The sequence below is a fragment of the Anser cygnoides genome, chromosome 12, assembly GCF_040182565.1.
Source record: "Anser cygnoides isolate HZ-2024a breed goose chromosome 12, Taihu_goose_T2T_genome, whole genome shotgun sequence".
Taxonomy (NCBI): Eukaryota; Metazoa; Chordata; class Aves; order Anseriformes; family Anatidae; genus Anser; species Anser cygnoides.
In genome coordinates this window covers 8,347,964-8,370,251 of record NC_089884.1, presented here as the reverse complement: position 1 = coordinate 8,370,251, position 22,288 = coordinate 8,347,964, and the positions used below count along the sequence as shown (strand labels likewise).

The window sequence follows — 22,288 nt, the reverse complement described above, 5'->3', positions numbered from 1 at the left end:
AGTGGAATTTCCTGTATCTCAGTTTGTTGAAATTGCCTCTTCTATTTTTGCTACATACCACTGAGAAGAGTATGGCTCCATTTTCTTTACTTCCTGCCCACCCCATCGTGTATTTATATGCTCCTGTACTGTTAATCATTACCATCAGCAACATATAAATGAGGAGAAAAAAAAAAAAAAGGAAAAGAAATCTTGTAACAACAAAATAATGCCTTGTTCCATACATTTTTGGATTTGCAATGAGAATAACAATTTAATTTAGATTGTTAAGAGTCAAAATATCAAAAAGGCTAAAACAGATTTGGTGCCAGTAAAGAAGGAGTGGAGAGGGAACTTCAGTCTTCAAAATATTTTAGCTACTCATTCATTCTCCTCCACCCCAGCAATGGGACAGAGGAGAAGCTACGATGAAGAGTGAGAGAATTTGCAGGTTGAAATAAAGAGAGGGAAATCGCTTACCAAGTACTGTTGTGGGCAAAACACGTTCAGGTTGGGGAATTTGCCTTAACTTATTGCCAATAAGCATGAATAGTTACTGATTTTAGTACTGATTAGGGAAACAAACCCCACAAACCTTTAAAAACCGTAACCTCCCCCTTTCCCAGCCTCAGCTTCACTGCAGACACTTCTTCCACCTTAGTATTGTCCAGCTTACACTCAATCTCTTCAGTGAGGCAACATGTGGCACAGTAGGTTGGGGTCAGGAAAAAGCAGTTCCCTTCTGCTGCTTCTATGCTCTGGTTTGGAACCTCCATGGGCTACAGCCCCTTTGGGTGTACACCTGCTGTGGTATGGGCACATCCACAGGCTGTAGGCCCTTCTGAGGCATACCTGCTTCATCATGGAGCATCTCCCACTCTCCTGACACTGTTATTCTGTCATTCCTGCTGTTGGTCCCTTCACTGTTTCCTCCTACATGTTTTCAGAGGCACCACAACCTCCAGTTGTCTCAGTTTTGGCATACAATGGGTCTGTCGCCAGTCTTACTAATAATACCTTGCCATTTATACCCAACAAACAAACAAACAAAAAACCACCTTGTTTCCAGTGTATCATGGAGTTCCTAATAAGTGTCCTAATTAAATACAATACAGTTTAATTGTAATTTAAATGAACTAAAAAATAGTAGTAAAGGAGCAGATTGTCACACAAATTTTTAGCCCCTGGAAAATCTTTCCATAGTTACAAAGAATATAAAATACTAGTTTCTAAAGCCTCAGAGCTGGTGTAAACTACTACTGAACACATCAAGGCTGGCCTCACAGACTGTACATCTGACTCATCTCTTGTAAATCACTTAGGAAAATCCAGGTGCACAAAACCAAATTCTACCCAGCCTGCTTTTCTAGCAGTAGAAATTATATGATAACAGCTGAGAGAGAGAGATTTGTTTTTTAGATGATGGAACACATGTTACTACTACTAGGTTAATAATATTTATCTTCAGGGATTTAAAATAAAGAAGGTGCTGTAATGTTATTCTCTCCTCCTTCTCTTTGCAGCAAGCTGACCAACACTGCTAGTACCTCAGTCTTCTGAGGAAGAAAGGGAGTATTCTAACTGTACCCTAATGATTTTTCCCAAGTTTCTATGAAAAAGAATATCACTTATAAGTTTTAGCTTCATTTTCCACTTTCAATTTCTGATCATAAACTCCTTCCTACTCTCATACAAGAACAGGTAGGATCTTGGTGGATAAAGACATGAATATACACTTCATATTACAAAAGCAACCTGGAAAATTTGTTTGACTTACAGAATTCTGAGCTACTTAACAAAATTATTTTCCTTAAATCTTCTTAAATTTCTGCTTATCATAAGTTTGTTTTAAAGTGCAACAGCATAGGGTTACCAGAAGAAGCAGGGAAAGAGCAGTAATTACCATACAGCTTTATTATACAGTCCACAAAAAAAGTAGAATATTTGTACCTGAAACCCTGAAAATTTCACATAGCATATTAAAGTTCCATGCATTTTAAAAGACTAAAAAAATCAGTACTCTGGCACATGACACTAAAACGTCAAATTTCAGCATTTCTTCAAAGTAGTTCACAGTACAGCAGAAAATAATTCTGTGCATACTTCGAGAATATTTCTAGCAAGCATCATCACTTCTGTTCCCTGTATCATCATAATATTCATCACAACAAATTTTAGTCTAGATGGTTTCTTCTCATGATTAAAAATTATATTTATAATATAATTGAGTTTCACATTTGGGAACTTTGTATATTTCATTTGCATTAAACCAGAGTTTGAGTGACTTCAAAAAGTAAACAAATCTACCTATTTTCTGTATACACATCTCAGGATTTGAATATGTAGGTAGGTGTAATTTGTATCTGTTGCCACATTTAATTTTAGTGTAATTTATCAAGCTTTACAAAAGTCCCTCTGCAATATCTTGATTAAACAAACATTAAATTGTTAGATTAATCAGAGCTTTCATAATATTTCCACATAATATTTGTTAGAATGAGGGTAGGTCTTAACTGAGATTCCTTCACGTTCAAGTACTGCAATAGACAGATTACTAAAATGACCATAATATTCAACTGCTATTTCTCTATGCTTAGACTATATTGCAACTCCTGATGACTACAATAGACCCAATGCTAAGGAAGACTTAGATTAATGCAAAGACATGTAAAGTCATGGGAAAAATATTAATACAAAAAACCTGCAGGAAATCTATTCTACTTATCCATTAATAAACATTTGTCATGTCTTTGGACAAATGAGCACAACTGAGATTGAAGCTAAAGGTTTGGGCCAAAGGTTTGTTCTTGACATAACAGAAAACTCAAGTGACTTCAAAGAGTTTTGCATCAGAGTATATCATCTGGAAGACAAGCCTACTGTGAAAAAAAAAGACATTCGGCATCAGATCTGCTAATTTAAACTGCAACTATTATCCTTCCAACCAGAATTTATGATTAAAGCAGATCTGACAATTAAACTGAGTTCTACAACTGACCCTTTAAAGGAGTGCTATGATCTTTGCCTATTCAGAACATTACAGTCCAGGGGTCCTAGAGGCAACTGTAAAACACTGAAGGCAGTTAGGGAGGGTATGAATCATGATAAAGTCTGTCCCAGTTGGGAAGAACCATGCCTTGCATAAGTAAACAAACATTCTCTATTATTAGAGGACTTATGAGAATTTTAAAAGTGTAGTGGCAAAGAAGAATTCCTGTTTTGTATCAGTATATACAGTCCACATATATCAGTCCACATCTTAATTATTTCCACTAATTTCCATCCAAAAAGGCTTAATGCACAAATTAACCCCTTTTATTAGACCAGAGACAGCCTTTATGCAAATTGTATGGTAAAGAAAGGTGTTTATAGCCCTCTTTAAATCAGAATACTAGTTAGAAGCGTAATGTGTCTTCTGTCTTACTGATCCAGGGCAATATGAAATGTCTCAGGAAATATGAAAGGAAACAATTTATTTTAGTTTTCTTTGTTTAACAGTGCACCTGTTTCCCATACTCCCAGCAAGCCAAATGATTATCTTTTCCTTAACATTACAGTCCACAGCTAATGAAGACTATCTTTTGATCAGTTTCTCCTTCAATTCCCATGTTTAGCATAAACGTCAGAGAAATTTTAAAAATCTATTCCTCTTTCAAACAAAGTAATAATGAATATAAAACTGCAGCTAGGCTCTTCAAGGCTGGATTCTAGACCTGCTTTATCTCACCAGCCAATAAGGACTATTTTAGATCATCTCTCTTGTGGTTGCTGGTTTTCCAGAGTTCAAGCTGCCTACTGAACTGTAAAGCCTGTATTCTGTATGTCTGGTTTTGTTTCATTCTATCCATTCTCTGTTCACGTTCTTTAATCTGATAGTGGCTTTGTCTATGGTTATAAAAGTAAAGGTTGGCTTTTGTCTGTACAGGAAAATGTTTCTCATCTACTTATAAAGCCATAAAAAAAAAAAAAAGCCCAACTACACTTGACAACTTTTTTCAGGAAGAGTGGTTTATATTTTGTTCAGTGTTAATAATTAGGAAATGGTTTAACTAAAGAAGCTATTTGTCTAATGGGAGGCATGTCCGCAGGAGGGAGTAATGTATATTACATTCAGGAAAGATGCTGGGTATCATTCCAGGGTGTGACATGCAGAAATGCCATGCAGTAAGTACTTCCTGGGACAAAAAGAAGTGAACTTTTTCTGATCAAAGAACCATAGTATCATTTAGGTTAGAAACGTAAGATTATCAAGTCCAACTATCACGTAACCCTATCAAGTCCACCACTAAACCATGTCCCTAAGCGTCACATCCACACACCTCTTAAATACCTCCAGGGATGGAGGCTCTACCACTTCCCTGGGAAGCCTGTTCCAATTTATCACCACCTTTGCCATGAAGAAATTCTTCCTGACATCTAATCAAAAACTCCTCTGACACAACTTGAGAGGAGTACCTTGTTTCCAGCACTTGTCACCTAAGAAAAGAGACTGACACCCACCTCGCTACAACCTCCTTTCAGTAATCCGTAGAGAGTGATGAGGTCTTCTCTCAGTCTCCTCTTCTCAAGACCGATGTATGCATTCAGGGATTCTGCACGGAACCCACTCCCAGTCCCTGCCTTCTCTGTACAAACTCTCTTATCTACTTTCTCTTGACTTTCTCAGTCAACTTCAAGCATTGCTTACCCTATTATTTTATTTTTATTTTTTTTTTTGTAATTCATAATACACTAAGAATACAACGTCCTTTCTCCAAACTAAATAGCACTGACAATTACTGTGCACTGTATTTTTTTTTCAGCGTTATCATAAATCTACAATTCAATGATTGCTTTCCTGCACAGTAGCAAATTGTGATATATTCTTCTATCACCTTCAGTCACTTTTAATTTAAGATATATTTCTAAAGAGTTTGAAATTGCTGATCCTAAAGACAAGACAGGGAACTTTCTGTTAATGGCAGGATATTTTGCTCTCAGAAAACCAAAGTAAATCTACATTTTGGCAAGAAGCCATCATCTACCCACTAGCTATGGTAAGTGTTGGCTGATCCTTAAAGGTCTGCTCTTTTGTCACTCACTCTACATGACAGCTGTCACTGCCTTTTCCTCTGTTCCAGCAGTCTAGTAAATGGCACAACCCATACATATTGCTGCCCAAACAAATACCATGGGAGACTAGATTCCAAACTTTAACAGATATGTCTTTCTTTATACAGGAAGTAATACAAGATACATTTATTAGCATGTACCAGAAACAATAATATTACAGCATATTCAAGTTGCTCATGCACATACATATCAAATGCTGGTATTCTAGATATGATTGGCATAGGTTAGCCAGATTCATTCTGACTTACAAGCGGATTTTGAATTAGAGTGAATGTAGATAGATGAAAGTCCCTGGAAGTCCAGCCTAGATCAAATGAAACTACAGGCTCATTGTTTTCAGTATCTATTTGCAGCATTTAGACCTGTCAAAGACCTTGGCAGTAGTTGACAGCTTCCTTGCCAGTTGTCATATGCAATTTTTATGATCGTTTAGGCACAGGCCTATACTCAGGACTGAATTGACCGCAAAGAATGTATCGACAATAGCCTGGTGAGATCTAGTGTGTTTGAATCAAATTGCTATTGAAGTAGAAGTTGTGCTAGCAGGGAAGAACAGAATAGCAGGCTGCTAAACTCCAACAGAATGTGAAAGGATTGCATAGACAACAAGCTTTCTCCTCTTTCTCACTGAAGTTCAAATATAAATCTTGGTAAGCAAATAGAAGCAGAATCTGCCCTCACCCAGCAAGGAGGGCTGCTGCCTTAAAACTTCTAAAAAGCACTCCAAATCTGCCTGTGTGGAGTTCCTTCAGAACACTGGCACACACAGGTGCACAGGAAAAATTAATCAGGATTTCACGAAACAAAGTGCTTTGCAGTGGACAGTTTGGGGGGGGGGGGGGGGCAAATACTTTTACTAAGGCATTTCCTTATTGACATTACAGTTTTTCTCTGACATAATAGTTTACATACCAGTAATGTGAGAAATGAAACCTATAGACAAGCAATTCCAGCTTAGGTCATCTTGTCTAGGCTTCCACATGGATAAAACATGTTGTGGTAGTTCTTTGTAGTGGCTTAATTTTAAAATCACTGAACCCTGAAAGCCTTAAATGAGTTTTCCCTTCCTGAAACTGAAAATAAAACTTCATGATTCAACTGTTGAAAAGCTTCCCTAAATCTTCTGGGAATCACTGTGCAGAATTTTATACTGGATCATACCCATAAATTTTCATTAAAATACTGATGTAGCTATATAAGACTGAATATGTCCTATGTGCGACCTTGTTTACATTTATTACAACCTTCAAAATAAATGTATTTAAAAATTACCATATTACATGCTAACGTATACAGAAAAAGCAATAAATGATCCTAAAGCATGAAACACATTGATACTAAATGTTGAATTTGAGGGGCAAAGGACAAAATTTTAAAGTAAACCTTCCCATTGGCCATTTCAAAGACACTCTGTGAATAGAAGTTGGAAGGTACCATGCATTATACAACAGCAAAAAAAGTGATTAGTAAAGTCAGACAATTTCTAGAAACAGCATGTAAATGCTGCTTTTAGTGAAACTTGAACAGAATTGCAAAGTCAAGGGACAACACTAGTAAGAGAGAGAGAAAAAAAAGTGGAAAAAGACTTTCCTCACAGGGAATATGAAAAAAAAAAAAAACAGAAATCCACTTAGGTAAGTAACAAAGTAAAGCCAGTAAAATCCAATACAAGGAAAAAAATACTGAAAATAAAAACAGAGGAGGAAAGAGTTCTAGATGTGCAATTACTGGAAATAAAAGCAGAACCTTCTTAGTGTTCTGTGAGGATGCCAAGCTCCTACAATGTATAGCAGAGCCAACCACTATGATCTATTGTGTGTCAAATGGACCTACTGCAAAAACATTCACACCTACCAAGGAGAGCAGAGCAAGGCTAAGGAGACACTGAGATTCAGCAATGATTGAAGTCAGTGGAATTAAAGTACAGGAAGCTGACAACAACAAAGAGCATGGGTTGAAGCATGAAAGCCTGTAACGATGGTCGTCCTGGAAAGCATGCGGCTGCAATACTCAACTATGCATGCCACTGTCTTGGAAAGACATTTCATTTTATTTCTATGAGAAAGAGTAAAATATTTGAATGTAATTATTGTGACTATGAATTACTTCACTGTGATTCCTTTCTCTCCATTCTGTGCTGCTGATTCTGCAAATGACCTGTAATATTTGAATACACAGAATTAAACCTAGCGTGGTCTCAGGAAAGTTATGCAGAATAGTTTTCCAACCCCATGTGTAGAAACAAACCTACAAATAATTTTTCCCATTAGTCTTCTAATAACATATCAATGACCATTTTATTCAAGTGCCTTCCAAAAACAAACAACGCTACCACAAAAATAAGAGCACCTGTAACAGCTCAGGTAAAAGGCTTATTTTCCCTAATTGTCCAACTATCATAGCTCTGAACCATTATTTAGGAAAGAGTATAGAAAAAGTCAGGTACTTGCAGAATTCTTTCTCAGCAATTTACATTGAGCAATTTCCCCAGCCAGATGTTATGTTTTCAATGGATTTCTACTCAATGAATTTGAGTCTCATCAAAAACCAAATAAATGACTTGCCTCTGCACATGTATGGAATTTCATTGCTTAACAACGTGAATGTTAAAAATAGGATATTTTAAGATAAAAAAATGAGTACTGACAATTTTTCAGCACTGTCCCCTCAGTCTGTCTGCATTCATTCTGTACATGAAAATGAAAGTAAATCCTTTTTTTTTTTTCCTGAACATTAAGGCTATGCAACTGTGTATGTGTTTAAAGAACTAATGTTACTGTGCAAGCACTTGTGCTTTTGGTAGTGGAGAGAATACCTAATTTTTAACCATAGTGAAGTACAAAGACTGAACAAGGTGAAATGAATGATATTCAGTCTCATTTACTATCTGAACGGTTTGTTTGAATAGAAATTCAGCTGTTATACTCTGACTTGCCTCACGATGGCAGTGGTATCATTCAAACTTTTCTCATGGTTAAAATATGCGACTACACAGCCTCAAGAAAGTCAAACACCTCCTTTTGTCATCCTCAACACGGAACTGAAACCATTTCAGGCAGCTGCTCTGAAATATTTTTAGCCTGTTTCTTCTCTAATTTACAGCAATGTGTTTATAGAACAATAACTTGTTCACAATACATTATTGTGGAAATAACATTTAATGAACTATTTTTCAACTTTCAACTTTTTTTTTCCTACAGTTAGCCTTCCAGAGTGAGCTTTACTACAGGTGGGAAAATTACGGATGTTTCAGTTCTGTATGCAAGCCCTCAAAAAACAGAGAATGTTTTGATTGACTTGTAACAGAACTTGTGGATGGAAGACACAGAGAGAAAACAGCAGGGAAGGAAGAAAAACAAAACACCTTATTGGGGTAGCCTGAAATGTAGCATTTAAATCAAAAATACTACACAGAAACAACAACAACAACAACAGCTATTTTGAGAAATCAGTGAATAAATATTTAGATGTAAGGATTTATTTATCATACAGAATTTCAATTATGATATAGAAGAACTAAACACTTCAGTTGTCCTTCCAGTAGGGTCAGGTAACCCCTTCTTTGGTATTAGCAGGAAAAACTGGGAGAACTGAGGACTATCACTGTGTATTTATAAGTGAAAGATACAGGTTATATATATAGAGATAGATCATTCAAAAAGGCTATATATAAAGATATCATTTACAGTCAGTTGATGTTACTCAGCTAAATGGCTTTGAATTTACATTGTTCAGCTGTTTGATCTATTTTATTCGACTTTTTCATTTTCAGTATAATTGTTTGATATGCCAACAGAATATAAATTTATTTTACTGCAGAAGAAGTCCACAAAAACTCTTGAATGTCCTAATCTCCCCATAATCAAATGTAAAAGATTAGAGTGCAAGCTTAAAAAAAAAAAAAGCCTCCCATTAGAGCTCTTCATCTAAAATCTTTGTACATGTCAGGCAGCATCCTGGAGTTTAATGGGAAATCTCTTTTTAAAGCCACTGGAGGTAAATGATACAATCCCTTGAAAGGCATTCACCTTGTGTTGAAAAGTGGTGGTACAAGGTGGATCCAATGTCTACTTGGATAAGTGGGCAGACTTGTTTGGATCAAGACCTTTGTGTGCTGACTATCTCAAGTAAAAGGACTCATTTTTTTGTTTGAAAGATGATCTGATTCATAAACCCACATTGCTCAGGAAGAGAGAGAGAGAACTTTTTGCCATACCAAGGCATTCAAAAGAAAACTATTCTAACACACATAGAGCAGGCAAGAATCACCTAGCTATTCTCATAATTTCTTCCAAGGAACAGGATTCTGATTGCTAGCTATTTGACACAAAAATCCTATGTGTATTGCAGAACAGTACTCAAAATACAGTTCCACCTACTACAGTGAAACACACTTAACATTCTTGCCAATGCAAGTATGCCAACAACAGTTTAGCATATGTAAAGAATGAACAAAGTCCTTCAGATTAAAGTCTGTAATACCTTTATTGCTTGAAGAAAAAATACCTGTAAAAAAAAAAAACTACCAATTAAGTATCAGGGTTGGGGCAGAGGTATGATTTCTCAAAATTTTATAAATTTCTACTACAGTAGCATGGAAAACTCAACTTCGAAAAAGCTACTGTATTAAAACAGAGAACAGACTCAAGTCAAATACAAAATACTCAGCAAAAAAGAGGTAAACCTGATTCTATGCCTGGAAAAATAAACAGCATGGCTATCAGTAACTTTACTGGACACTGAATAACACCATTAGATGTAACTGACAATTTTCTGTAATAAAAAGCCAAAAATATGCCATAAATTTTCATAAAGATTTATAGATTCATGTAAACTAGAGAACAAGGAACCCATTCCTTGCAAACATCCTGAGAGAGTAGCTGTGGAACCTGAATGTGGATCTTCTAAATAAGGAGTTATTTCAAAATATACATATATATATATATTTTTAAAGCATTTAAATATCAGAATTATTTTTTGAGGGTCACATCACACACATTCAGATAATACCCAGTCCTCCTCAGAAAGCCCACACACTGGAAACAAAACATACAAAATTAACTGAGTTTACCAAGAGACTTGTGCACACCATCACATTAAAAAAGAAAAAAAAAGGCACAAGACACAGACCTCAATCTTCATTCAACTAAAGCAGATCTCTGAATCAATTTTCAATTTCAGCTGCTTTCATATCTATTAAAGAAAAGAACTGCATCTGTTTGACAAACTTGTAGCCAACACAAGTGTGGCTTTATTTCCCCCTAGCTATTGTATAAAGATTATAATTAATGTCCTTCATGAACACGGAAGGTCTTCTTTTTATCACACCAAACATCTGAAAGATTTCATGCATCAATGGTGATACATTTCTGTATTTTTCTCCACATTAGATATTCTTCACAGGTCATCGGTGCTACAGTTTTTTGGAAGTTATTCTTCAGCGTTGCTGAAGGAAGCAAGTCTTCCTTTTGAAGGAAGGAGAAAGAACTCCAAAATTTCAGCCTCACAGTTTCGGTTGAGATTACATTTGTACAAGTTTTGAGTACTCAGGTAACATCCTGAAAGCTATGGGTTTTTTGAAAAAAAAAAAAACAAAACACCACCACATTATCTTTGATCTGTTATTGGTTGTTCTCTTTTACACACGTTCTGAAGTTTTGTAATGTGTTATTACAAGAATCCTTTTACCACCAGCATCCTCCATCTTCCCTTCATTGTTTGCTGCTTGACATCTGTTATTTATTAGAACACATTATCTCTATTACTTGCCTATATTCTGTTATCTGCCAACTTATGGTTTTTGGTGAAGTTTTTGTTTGCTTACATCTCCTTTTGAATTTGAATTCTTAGTCATTGAGACTGTTACGCAAGTAGCTCCAGTTCAGCTGTGCTTTCACTTTTTCTAAAGGACAAATAACAGAATATAATGGTCCAGTGAGAACCACAAAGATTACTTTATGTTCTTTGCAATATCTGCCCCCCCCCCCCCCCCCCCCCCCCCCAATTTCTTAAAACGCTTCTCTACTTAAAAAAAATAAAAGATAAGTTTTTCTTATTGGTACAAGCATGTCCCATAATACAGAGTTCATCTTTTATCTTCTCTGACCATTGATGGTTTAAATGGATTAATTTCAAAAGCATTTCTGTAACTTATAGATGTCTTGAAATTAATGCTCTAATAATCAGAAATAACTGTGACTTTCCTTGTTTTTGTTATTTGTCTGGAAGGCCATCCACAGAGGACAGCATGAGGAGCAGAGCTATATTATTCCTCTTTTTATACTGTAAGAACAAATGTTCCTCCAAGTTCTTTTCATAATGCAAAAATAGCTAGAACCAAGCAAAACACGTCTTCTATTGGGACTCCTTTTGGTGCAAAATATGCTTGGGAGCTACTCCCTCTGTATTTGTTACACGCCACCATACCACACCTTGCTGTCCCATTTAGGGCTTCTGGACAGAAAAAAGTCATGACACTGAAGGGGAAAATCATGCTGGAAAATTCAGGTGGATGTATAAAGCAGGACACTCACCATATACTTAATTATATTACTAAAGCAGAGCACATATGAAAGCTGAGAGCCTGAACAAGATCGTTGTTCTTGGGCCTGCTATCAATAAAATACAAGAAAGAATAAAAGATTGCACTCCATCCTTACTGATCATATTTAAAGCATCTGATCCCTTGACAATGCTCAGACTATTATCATCACCATGTTTCTCTTAAAAAAAAAAAAAAGAGATAAATACCTTCTTCTGTAAAGCAGTTGAGACTACACATCCTGAGCAAGAACCTACAGCCTTGGACAAGGCCTCTCACAACAAAGAATGTATTTTTTTTCCCAGCTAATTTATCTAGTGATTAAATCTATCAGCTTTGTCTAGAGTGATTTGAATCCTATTCCATGACATTAATTTCTAATTATTGCAATTGCATAGGTGTATATACAACACTTCCTACATTCTAGTTCCATTCTGAGCATTGTGGGATTAAAAGCTTTATGCACAGCACATAGATTTTTTATTTATTTATTTTGTCAGACTGTAAGGCTAGCACAATTTGCACCTATTATACAGTTGACAGAACTAAGAAATCTACTTTCTTTTCTCTTATCTAGGAATCCAAACCAACCGCTCAAGCATGCAGAATAAAGTTTCTTCTGCAAGATGAATATAAAAATCTTTACTGGAGCTCTCCTTGCTTATCACCCTCAAAAGCCATGATTTTGCCTGCTGGAATCCTTAATGTAAACTTCTTATGGCTATAGTTTCTGATTTCAGCCAAATCAATAACAGCGTTTCTCACTCATTTTGATTCTAAACAATGTGCGCCATCTCTAATAGTCAAGGAGTTAGCAGACAGGTTTGTATTTCAGTGTGTTCTTACCAATATAAAGCACCCAAGATTACAGAATTTCATATTTAGGGCTAGCTAGTTAGATTCTGTTTACATATATACTTTAAGTAATGCTGTTGCATCTTTGAACTCATTCTAAAACATTTGTTTAAATGACAGCGATGGTCTAAATTTTTTTACCTTATTAATAAAAATGACTGTCATTTTCACTTACAGTAGTACAGCATTTTTGTAACTTTAAACTAATCCAGCTCTCACTCTTAACTTTAATATGTGTTGCATATTAATTGTATTGTTCTTGGCTCCATTTATAGCTTCATGAAAACTACACAACCTACTTTAGTATTCTTTAGTCTTTAACAAGTGAGACTGGGAATTGAGGAATAATCAGTAATGGTTATCTGCCTTTCCTATTTAAAAACAATAATGATGTTCACTCATCCTGAACAAGGCCTTTAATTAATCATTGTAGTAATGCAGACTGAAGTCCCAGTGTTACTATCACTGACGCATAACAGTAATATAAACTCCTGCTTAAATGCTTTTGTTCTGTGAAATAAATCTTTACATCTATTCCCAGTAATTTAGTAAAATTAAAATATAGCCTCATTATTCTATTTATCACAATATTTTCAGGTAGGCATACTTATTTTTTATCATGCAATGGCTGAAAACTGTACTTTATTTAGAGGACACCTTATCAGGCAGTTTATAAATAAATATACTTTTATATATTCAACAGGCATATTTCTTTTATATATATATATATTTAATTCTCACTCTTACAGGCTAATTCCTTCATATATTTTTTTTCATTCAATTTTACAACATGTAACTAAATTCCACAAAGCATTGTTTAACCTCAGTTTTTGTTGTTGTTGTTTTCTTTTCTAAGATTTCTGTTTTAATGGGTATAGGGAGCACTACAAAACCATATGCATTACCTCAAAGACTAGTACTCCTATTGGCTGAAATATAATGTTAATCTTCTATTTGGAGATGAACATCTTCTACTCCTAGATAATAGACTAATACTAGATAATTAGATTAAAAGTTTGCCAGTACAGTGTCTTTTTCCCAGTGAATGATTCAAGTGAAATGACTAATTAAATTCTTAAGGGAGCCATACATCTATTTATGATGATAACTTGGAGTTCCCACCAAAGTGGCCATGCACACATCTCTTTCCACCGTCAGACTTCAGTATATACCCCCTAGGTTGGAAACAGTGTAGAAGTAAAGACTATGCAGATGAGTCCTCTGAAGAGCAAGAATCAGCTGCATAGGGACTTAACAAACACTTTCTAATGGAGAAAGAAAGCAAACCCCAAAGAAAATACACTTCTCCAGTAGCCTGAAAAGGGCTACATTTCCTCTCCATATGCTATGCTATATATACTGTAATACTCTGAAGGGCAATGAATTATACATAGCCACTATTATTTTTGACACCTGAATCCACATAGATTCTGTCAGGATTTATTACAGTTTTTCTCAAGCTTTACCATGGCTTTATCTGCCACAACTACTCAAAATAAATAAATAAACAACAACAAAAAAGGATACTATTAACTTTGCTTTCCATCTTAAATTGCCTTTTTTTTTTTTTTTTGCATACTATGCAAATAGAAGAGTGTCTCAGCAAGGCACAAAGCATACTGTCTTCATATGGGGAAAAATTTTTTTTTTTTTTTCTGAATGAAAGAACATTTCTTGTATGCTTAATGGATGACATGGAATTCCAGAGATAGGGACTGTGTCTTGCATTCTAGGTGACTGTGGAGAAACCTCTTAACATCTGAGCTTTCATTCCCAATATAAAATATGGTGATGCTGACTTTTCCTTGCCAAGGTCATTAGGTCACATACACACATATCAATCAGTGGTTGTTAGGCACATTGGTAATACAGAAATCAAAGTAATAAGTACAGCGTCTAGATACATAGAAACCTGATATCAAGCTCTCTGCATGAAAATTGAATTTGACTCTTAATGAGGAGGTTCGGATAGGTGGTCTGGTTTTGAACTTAAAAACACCGAGAAACACTTTCCAAGTATATTTCTGTACATTTAATTAGAGACTTTTTTCATTTTTCCAATCCCTTTCAACAATCCTGTAATATTTTTACAGCCTTGCCTTTTGAGGGGCAGACACAAAGTGAGCTTGATACACCGTACAAGGAGATATCAAAGAATGAATTTCCCCTGTTGCTTTAACCACATGAAAGCTCTCCCAATGTATTCCCTTGCTTCTCTTAGTGGTTTGTATAATGAGATCAGTAGAAGTGAACACTAACATCTCCCTGTTCCATTTGCAGCTGCTAGTACCTGAAGGATAACTGTGCTATGGTAATGATTCTATTTGAAAAGGGAATATTTGTTACTGCATTTTTTTTTTTTAATGTTCTGACAGTTTTCTTAGTTTTGGTGGGAAGGGAAGAGAAAAAAAAAAAAAAACGGAGAAAGGGATGATCCCTGCCTCAAGAATTTAAAGTCCGAAGAAAGAAAAAACAGGACAGAATTAACTGGTGGTCTCAGAGGACAGAGATCATTGGGTAGGGAGGAAAGAAAGCATAGTGGTTGCTTATCAGTTGAACTGGAGCTGGAACGTCCAAGATATTTTATGTCGATCTTCAGAATTAGGAACAGTAGAACTCCACAAGCATGGAAGGTTACAGAACACAGGGTGTATTGCTTGGGCTAAACTATAAAATTTCTACCCTCTTGGATCCTTCAGTTAATCCCTGTGGTACTGATCTGTGCTGAGTATAGATACTTGAATTATCTAAGGCTTTGTCAACTGTGAAAAGTCACTCAGTGTAGTATTACATAAAGATCTGTGTGAAAAGAGATTCCAAATGAAAAGGCTCCATGCAGGTCTATTCTTAGACAGATTCATCCTCAAATTAGGACTCTACATTCATCCTATTTTAGGACACCTCTCATCTCTCTCACATTAACATGTCAATCCCATGTTCCTCTATTACTCCATCCTCCCCCTACAGTACTCATCCTCCCACCAAACAGTTCTTCCTCAGCCTGCTCTTGCATTCTCAGACTATAGGTTCTGATAATGGCTGAATACCTGCACAACCAGCAGGATGCTACTTGCCTGTTTCTATCTAAGATAGTGTTCTAAGGCAGTGGGTTTTGTGATGGCAGGCGATGGAAGCTACTGTGTTATCAACAGTATCTTGCTGCTGTCCAGGGTAACAGCCACTGCTTTTGCTCAGTTTGCAATACCACCTTAGCTGGAACATTCCCTTACGCTTTCACACTGAAGTGCACTAGATGAAGTATAAGCACACAATCTTTTTTGTGTTTTCTTAGAGGAAGGGATTAGGAATTAACACATTTGTGTGTTTGACCACAGAATAAGGTCCACTTCCCAAAATCCACATTAGTATTTCACTGCTATACCACACCGCCAGTGCAGAGGCCCAGTGCAGAGTTATTTACCATACCTCTGAAAGAATCTGCCTCTCACTCTTTCCTGGAATAGACTGTCTTGTGAAAGAGTCCAGTCCACCTCCCAAATACTCCTGACTTCAGAACATAACCTATTTTGAGAGATGTTGAAACAACACCTTGCAACATTCAATGACCTTCCTTTCTCCAGAAATATCTCAAGAATATTTTACTTTTAAAATCAGAGAACCCAGACATTTAGGAGCTTTACTAATTCTTCTCCTCCAATTACAGCACGTGCAGTGGTATATGGGAGTACTGTAATATATGAGAACAACCCTGTAACAAGGAGCTCAAAATGGGGTCTTTGAGAACATATTGCTTTGAGGGCTTCTCATGTTAATAAAACTAAGATCAAGCAGCAGAGTTTGAAAACACAAACATGTCTCACCACTGGTCAGAGAAAAATACCAGATACTGGTGAGAGGGGGCAGCGCAGTTTTCGTTAGTGTTGTTTGTAGATTAGCTGCTGTTAAATGTGAAAGTGCCAGCAGTTGATAGTTCACTTGAACACAGTATAGAAAAAACTTCCCTGTTATTTTTGGTAAATGTTTGAGGTGGTATGTCATTTTACACAGTAACAATAAAAAACGGATCAAACACTGAAACAGTTGCTTTGTTTGCCAGTCACAGAACAATGACAACTGTCAGCATTTGAATTATTATAGAACCATTTGACGTGTACAAAAAAGACTGTATTCTTGAATTGCCTTTTATTGCATCAGCAAATAGAATTACTTAATGGGATTACTATTGAGCTATACTGTACACTTCTATTTCAGTTACAGCCTTTGTACATTGCCTCTCTTTGTACTTTACATGTGTAACTATAATATTAAAAAAAATTAAACACTGAAGAGCAGGCTGCCTCATTAAAGAATTTTAGGCATGTTTCAAAATATCATTAAGCTTAACCAGTGATGGTAAAACAAACTCCACTGAATCACATTCTAAAAGTTAATTTTAATTACTCAAATATTTTAATTATTTGATTATTAATATTATATAAATACTGAATATTTATCCTGCTCCTGTTATTTATGCTTTCCAGTTAAAAAGGATAAATCAACTGAATTCACGGAAGAGAATGTTATTTTGATGGGTCCAATTCTTGTACCTAGAGGGAAACACTGTAAAACTAGAATCTCACACACTGGCAGGAGTGAAAATTCAAACTGCTCAATAGTAAATGGGCACAATCTCAGGGAGGTTACTGTTAAGACATCCAAGCACAGTGGTGTTTTTAAGCTGATACACTTCCTGCTCTGAGATGAATCTTGCTGAACATGAAGTTAAAGAAAGTACTGACAAGTGCTAGAAATAAGTGTCATGCTAGCATTCCGTAATATAAACAAATCAATATTATAATATTTTCTTCTTCCAATTAGAAGTAGATTGTTTTATTACCTCTTCCAATCTTCATGACATGAAATAATTATTTTATGGCAGTTTTATGTAATTTTTTTTTTTCTTGAGATCAATCACTTCAGGTCAAGTGGAGTAAATTCTGCTCTCACTTGAACTGATCTGTCCAGCTATATGCTCAGTGACCTGGGGCTCCATGGGCTTACAGACTCACAGAATTTATTATGTGGGTATTAACTGAGGACACTCAAGAAAAACTGATTTTTCTAGAAGACAATAAGTAGCGAAAGGAAAATATTTGTTTTAATCTTTTCTGAACCAACAAAAAAAAAAGGAAAAAAGTTTGAGAGGATAATAGAACACATTTGTAGATACCTTTAGTCACTGTAAGTGCATAGTATTTACAATATGAAATACATTTTAGAGAGGTTTACTGAGTGCATGATGAATCTGACCATATTTATTTTTGCTACAATATGCTAAAGCTCTAAGGTAATGGAAAATTAAGGCATATTTGGACTTGTTCTGTTTCAAAGAAAAACTCTGAAAAATGTCTTGTAAAGAACACATTTGATTTCAATATGTAAATGTGCATGCATGCCAAGTCACTTAGTGTTTTTATGTATCTGAGGGTTTTAACAGTAATTCTCCAAATCTCAATGAAATTGTCTTTACTATTCTTCCTCAGATACGTAATTCATGTGAAGATTAAGATTAACTCCCTCGGACAGGAAGTATATATCTACCATTACATTCAACATAATCGGGAATATAAATGCAGCAAACATGGGGAAAAAAAAATATTACTCATGTATAGATAACACCTTGTAAATAAATGACATCTATATACCTGTAGGAATAATGCTCTTCAGTTTCATCATATCAATTTCCAACAACTTTCCAGAAGAAAACACTAACATGGCAGGGGGGTTGGACTCAATGATCTCTCAAGGTCCCTTCCAACCCCTACAATTCTGTGATTTCAATAATACAAACCCTATCATTATAAAGATTTTAAGAAAATTTTAAGTCATTTTAAGTAACATCAATAAGGATGTGTGACAAGAACTGATCCCATTAAATATGTTTACAGCTTTTTCGTGTAAAAATACTTTCCGCATGTGTGAATTAGTAATAAGCACAAAATTTGGAAAGGAAAAATGAAACAATCCTTTGAGAACTTGTAGAAATCACAGTGGAAAAGTGTAATTTAATTTTTTCATCCGCTGGATTGTGATTGCTCTTTGTCTGTTTTTTCCTTGGAAGTATAAGATCTATGTATTTCACCAAAGATTTTATATACAGCTTTGGAAAACTACAACAATGTGTCTAGAAACGAAGCAGCAGCCTTTGTAAGAGCCATTTTGCACAATGTTCCCAGCTGTGCTGGAGAGAATACACAGGAAGAGCCAGAATGAAGACAATGGTGAAAATCTTAGTTCTTAATTTCATTGTTGCAACCAGCACCTTTACAAAGTGCAACATTTCTGCCAATTTTTGCTAGATACAGAAACAAAGATGGGCTTGTATGTCTTTGTTTTGTACTGACTAACAGTGCTAAGATGAACAGAACCTGACACAATCAGTAGTGGAAACCAGTCACTAAAACCCATATGTTCAACACACTGAAGTAAGCCCACTGGTTGGTGCATTTTGAATGAATATTCAGAAAAGCAATCTCACCAAGAACTTATTTACACTTATTTCAGTGCAGTACGTCTCAATCTAAGCATACCAAGTTCCATAAAAGAAGGCAGGGTCAGTGATTCTACTATAAAAACTGCAGGCATCTGTTACATTTCTGTCTGTTACATTTCTAATCAGATTTTGGATCAACATTTCTTAGGGTCATTTATTCATTAGACATATATTGTTTAAGTCAGGTAGGGATATCTGTTCATGATCAGTAAATCCTTTCTCTTTGTTTACCCATCAAAAATACCCCAAGCTCCCTAAAAACAGAAACAAACAAACAAACAACGAAAGTAACAATACAAAATGCAGATGATTCAGATTTCCATCTAATGACATGTACTTTAATGTGATCAATGGTAGCTTATCTTTTTAATATCTTATTTTGTATCTTTTGTGGGGAGAATATTTCCAGAAGACTGTCTTCTCAAAGTAAAAATGGTTATGCTAAAGATATGGTCTTCTATTTCCCATTCTAGGACAAATCCTTTTTATTCAAATCTGCCAGATTGAGTAAGTGTATTGTTGGGAGCATTTCCTAAGGAATTTAGTAATTCTTACCCCCTCCTTCTCCTGACACAAAGAAGAAGATCAAATACAAGCTTAAGCTTGCCACACAAGGCAGTAGACTACCTATTTTACTTTACACTTTTACGGAAGCTTTTATTTAAAGTGGGGATTCTAGAATCCAAATTTAGTTAGATTGCTTTCAGATTCAGATATCTCACTTGAGCCCAACTTCTCACCATTAACTCCTTCGTTCCAGGACATTATCCAGAAAGCTGATAATAATACCTACTATTTAAACTTCTGGCAAATAATTTGTCGCAGCTGTAGTTGTTCACATGCATCATTAACTGCCTGGACACATTCTGAAATTTTTTTTTTTCAGGGCTTTTCATAGCTTTTCTGTTATAAGACTATTAAACTAAACTATATAAAAAAATCCCCTAATTCCAGACTACCTCTCACCCTCCAAAAAACAAAATTCTAAATACAACTATTAGAATTCTTCACAGTGGTTAGAAGCAACCATCACTTCTGTTTACAGTATAGGATTATAAATTATATTGAAATATCATTCAGTTACAGTCATTCTCCAGCACTGCAAAAAGATGGATGGTCTCCAGGGTAAGGTTGTCATAAAAAGGAAAATCAAACCAGCTGAATAATACAATAAGTCTGTGTATCAAGCCAGCTCAACCAAGCAGTGATAAGAACTGTGGCAGCCTTTGAGGAGCTGGCTGACAGATTTCATTTGTCTGAGTTCAGATCTTGCCCCAGTGTCATATGTCATATCTTCCCACCATCCCTTTGGTGTTCTACCGGCACCCCTCCAGGTGCTGTCAGGGGATTAGAAGGAGTCTGCCAGTTAAAATGCTTGAATGAATAAGTCAAGAGTACAAGTAAAGGGCCCATTTGGTTTCTTACTTCCCCATCCCCCCTTTTTCAGACCATTAAATTGACACATCTTTCGCATTTGGTACTATACTTAGACATCTATTAAACTTCAGAATATAAATATGCAGTGTTATGTTGAAAAAGGACATTTCACATACACGTAGATACTAACGAGTCTGGAAAACCAAGATGATTAAGCCCTTTGGCAACATCAAGAGTTACCTTTAAATCATATGACTACTGACACAATATGTGGAACCACATAATCTGCTATTACTAACATCTCTACGATTTAAAATATAAAGCATTGCCCACTCAAAAATGAGCCACACCAACATAAAATTTCTTGCATGTTAGATACACTTTTTTTCCTGAGAAAATAATTTTTAACTAAAACATTCCTCTTTGATTTCATTTCCTCATAGTCTTTCCTAATGCATGGATCACTGTTGTTTTCCACTGTTTAAAAATAATTTTTTGCATTTTGCTCCACTGAGATGGCTAATAAAGAGTTATATTTTACAGACATGTCTAATACAGACCCCTCAGTTCATTCTAAGTGAGTTTGAGAAAATAATTCAGCTGTCTAAGGTAGGCATCTAGTGACACCTTAGATGCATAACTATCCTCCAGCTGCTGCTCCAGGACAGTATGATTCTCCCATGCCATATTTGTCACAGCTATTATGGATGTCATGGTTACACTAATGTGTCTGAAACAGCACTAGATGTCCGTGTTTAGGCACAGGTATGACAAGGTACATGTACACCGCACCAGTCATAAGCAATTGTGCTCAGCTCCAGAAAGCAGCACTGGCATGTTAAAGCAACACATCAAATAGCCTAATATATGTAGAACACCACTGTGGCGGTATTGCTCACTGTTCCAGCTCAGCAGGAGCAAGGGCTGTATCTCCATGAATAATATATGCCTCCTTAAGCACATAGGCACTCTCTGTAAATTGACTGTTTACTTACCCATGCCTTTCCTGGAACGAGAAGAACATGAAGAACAAATCCTTACCTTGGGAATCTCAGGGCTCCATGATTCAATCTTTGAGGCTTCAAGCTCTGGCAGACAGTAAACTTCCATGTTATTTTACACAAACCTCTCCATTACATTTGCCTGTGGACAAAGCATGTAAAAGTTTTTTTTTTTTTAAAAAAATCAACATAGAACTTTCTAGCTGTAAAATTGAATATTACAATTTTCACACGCAAAGTTGGTCTAATTTGAAAAATATAAATCACACAAAGTAAATAGCAACTTTTTCAGAAGTTATTCTCTGTGTACACCTGATGAAAAATAAAGTTAAAAGTTTTAATCAGCTTCAAATTCTTAGTTTATAACATGTATGGAGGCACTGAATAGAACTGAAAAAGGATAAAGATCAGTTTAAATGCAAATGACATTCCTATTTCAGATCAAAATTGAGGGGTTTGCATAGAATTGGTGCTTAAGTGCAACAGGTTTCTAAATTCAAGGGAATGTAATTCAAGTCCCACATAATCTACATATACGGGTATATATATTTTCCCTGCAAATTTCACTTAATATATGACATATCTGATTATTGAATTGACAAAACTAATTATTCCTGTATCCATTCTAGGCTTTTTGATCATACACACGTCCTAAAGGAGGTGGTCAAACACACATAGTAGATATTTAAAAATTCCTCTAACAAGTGGGGATTATTCCTGAGCTGCAAATCACAAAAGTGTGATTTTTTGCAAGAGTCTAAATGGAGAAGAATTTATAATTCCATTTCATATTTAGTTAAGAACTAGAATCTTAGCTTTTCAATTTTATTAATTTAAAAATATTTACAGTTGTATTTGTGAGGAAAAAAGGGCACATTAACGCAAATATCTAGGGGAAAAAATATCACTAACTCAAGCTCACTTTAATCA

The 22,288-nt window shown here is 35.6% G+C and overlaps 1 long non-coding RNA gene across 8 annotated transcripts in view; it reads right to left on the bottom strand.

Annotated features, from left to right (window-relative positions):
- Positions 1 to 22,288, bottom strand: part of LOC106033253 (uncharacterized) — a 416,430-nt gene that overhangs the window by 359,859 nt on the left and 34,283 nt on the right. For all 8 annotated transcript variants that reach the window (XR_010834383.1, XR_010834379.1, XR_010834380.1 and 5 more), the window contains one exon: positions 21,399 to 21,500. This is a non-coding gene — a long non-coding RNA (uncharacterized lncRNA). The remainder of the gene's footprint in view (positions 1 to 21,398; positions 21,501 to 22,288) is intronic.